The sequence below is a fragment of the Nicotiana sylvestris genome, chromosome 2 (assembly GCF_000393655.2).
Source record: "Nicotiana sylvestris chromosome 2, ASM39365v2, whole genome shotgun sequence".
In the NCBI taxonomy this organism is placed as follows: domain Eukaryota; kingdom Viridiplantae; phylum Streptophyta; class Magnoliopsida; order Solanales; family Solanaceae; genus Nicotiana; species Nicotiana sylvestris.
Window position 1 is genome coordinate 93399668 of NC_091058.1, and position 2909 is coordinate 93402576.

Below are 2909 nucleotides of genomic sequence, written 5' to 3' on the forward strand. Positions count from 1 at the left end.
TGGATAAAGGGTTGCGATGAATTCCAATGAATCGGGAATATTTCCTGCTGACATAAGATGCCTATGAACCCAATTCAGGAGCTAGAAGTGTTTGATGTATGGGGAATCAATTTCATGGGGCCTTTTGTCAGCTCATATGGCAACAAGTACATACTCGTCGTGTGGACTACGTGTCCAAATGGGTGGAGGCTGCAGCGCTCCCTACAAATGATGCAAAAGGGGTAATTGGGTTTTTGAGAAAGAAACATATTCACCTGATTTTGCACTCCAAGGGCAATAATCAGTGATGGTGGCACTCACTTTTGTAATCGAGCCTTCGTGAAGTTGTTGGAGAAGTATGATGTACGCCACAAGGTTGCCACCCCATATCATCCACAAACGAGTGGGCAAGTGGAAGTTTCGAACAAAGAGATAAAGAGTGTGTTGACTAAGACTGTGAATGCTACTAGAACGGTTTGGGCAAGAAAGTTAGATGATGCACTTTGGGCTTATCGAACCGCTTTCAAAACTCCAATCGGCTTGTCACCATACAAGTTGGTATTTGGGAAGGCGTGTCACTTTACCGGTAGAGTTGGAGCATAGAGCTTTGTGGGCGTTGAGGCAGTTGAATCTCAATATTGAAGCTACGGGAGCAAGTAGAGTCACGGAGTTGCATAAGCTTGATGAGTTCCGATATCACACTTTTGAGAGCACAAGATTATACAAGGAGAGAATGAAGATGATACATGATAATAATATTATTGAGTGGAGTATTAAGATTGGAGATATGGTATTGTTATACAACTCAAGACTAAGGTTATTTTCGGGCAAATTAAAGTCAAGATGGTCACATCCCACTGGTGCCGTAGAGATTGCTGCAGAAAATTACTCTCGCAAGTTCAGAGGCAATGGGCACAGATTAAAACATTATGTAGGCATGGATACAGAAAAGGTAGTATCAGTGATTCATTTGATCAAGCCTCCGATGTTGAGTGTACCTTAAATGCACTTACCTGTGTCGTGCTACGATGTTAAATCAGGCGCTTCATGGGAGGCAACCCATTGAACTGTTGTATTTGTCATGCCACGACATTAACTAAGGCGCTCATTGGGAGGCAACCCAATTAGTAGTTGAATTTAGTGTAGTTAAAATTTTTCTTTTGTTGTTAGGTACTAACAAGTTTGCAGGTGAGTTTGGGCGAGTTATAAGTACATTAGGCGCTGAAGGACTCGGGGTGAAGGGATCAACCCGAATATAGGTAGTATGACGCCCTCCAAGAAATGCAGAACCACCGGTGTTTCCTCCAGTGGTCACACTGGATCATCCAGGCCACGAGCTTCAACTAATGTTCGCCAGTATGATAGTACCAAGTTCGTCTCCAGCGCAGCTCAGGACCGTTTTGGTCACAAGGCATCAAAGAAGCCCAAAAGGAGAGGGGAATTGATATAGGGTCCCTCCAATATGACTATCCCAACATGTACAATGAATTATTCCGGCGTAGGCTGAATGTTGTCTTTGAAGAACCGGATGAAGCTAATTTGATGGTTGTGCGAGAGTTTTACATGAACCTTCCAAAACATGTGAACGATGTTTGCGCGGTGCGAAAGAAAAATGTGGATGCATCCATTGAGGCCATTCGTAGAGCTTATCGGTTGCCAATGTTCAGGGAGGACCCTGAGGCAGAGGACTACTATGAGGCCCATGGCAGACGATTCACCACGTGGTATTTGTTCTTTGACACAATATGTGTGCCCAACAAGGAAGTCGTGTGGATTATACCAGGGAAGAAGTTTCATTCGGCATCACTTACCTTTGAAGGGAAGTGTTGGCTGTATATCATCAATGGCCGCCTGCTCTCATCCTCCAACACCACTAAAGTGAATGGTCCTAGAGCTGCATTGATCTGGAGCTTCATGAATGGACACAATTTTGATGTGGCCAATGTTATTCACGAAGAGATGTTCATCCGTTGTCCAGTGCGGCGGTATAGGTTCTTCTTTCCTTCCCTGGTCACTAGATTATGTCGAGCAGCACGGCTGCCAGAGAACTTGAGCGTAGATGGAAGAGTGAAGAAAGAAACAAAGTTTCGGGCAGATAAAGTGACCATTGGGAAGGACCCTGTGGTACTTGGAGGTGCTAATAGTGATGATTCTGATGCACCTGAGGAGGGAGATGAAAGGCAGGATGAAGTGGGGGCTGAGTCACCCACCCATAAGCAAGTTGTAGAGGCCGAAAGAACATCGGTGGTTGGACGGAATACGCGGATGACAGCCTTAAAGTAGGAATTGGCAGGGCTGCACACTACTGTTATAGAATTGAGGACTAGAGTTGATGCCTTGGCCACCCAAAATGTGAAGTCAGAGAAGAAAATCATGGGTTGGATGCGTACGATGGGGACGGCATGTCACCTCGACCCTGACACTATCTCCGATCAAGACTAATCTTCCAAGAAAGTTCCTTTACCTCGCATTACTTTATTTTGTATGATATGGGGACATGCCATCTTTTTAAGTGTGGGGTGGGGGATACTTCATTTGTATGTTGTATATATATAGGAATGTAGTTTGATTTTAATCTTTGGATAGTTTGTCTAAATGTGTGAATGTGTGAAAAATTCAAATTTTTGACTTGTCCCGACGATAGATATCACTCGACAGGTTTCTTGAGGGTCTAAGTCGAAAGAAAAAAAAATTCTTTTGTAGGTAGTGTATCAATCCCGCCTTGATTTTTCTTTGGACCAGTTCTTTTCCAAGGGTTTCATTTGAACCAGGTGTAGTCAGTTTTTAATTTTTAGTTAGGAACTCATGGGCTATGGGCTGATATGGAAATATGATCTCTTAACGTCGTTATGCCTTCAATACAGTGGGTACTTTAGTGTGATGCTTTAGCTCAATTGTTGATTCTTGTTAGAATGCCTTAAATTGTATGT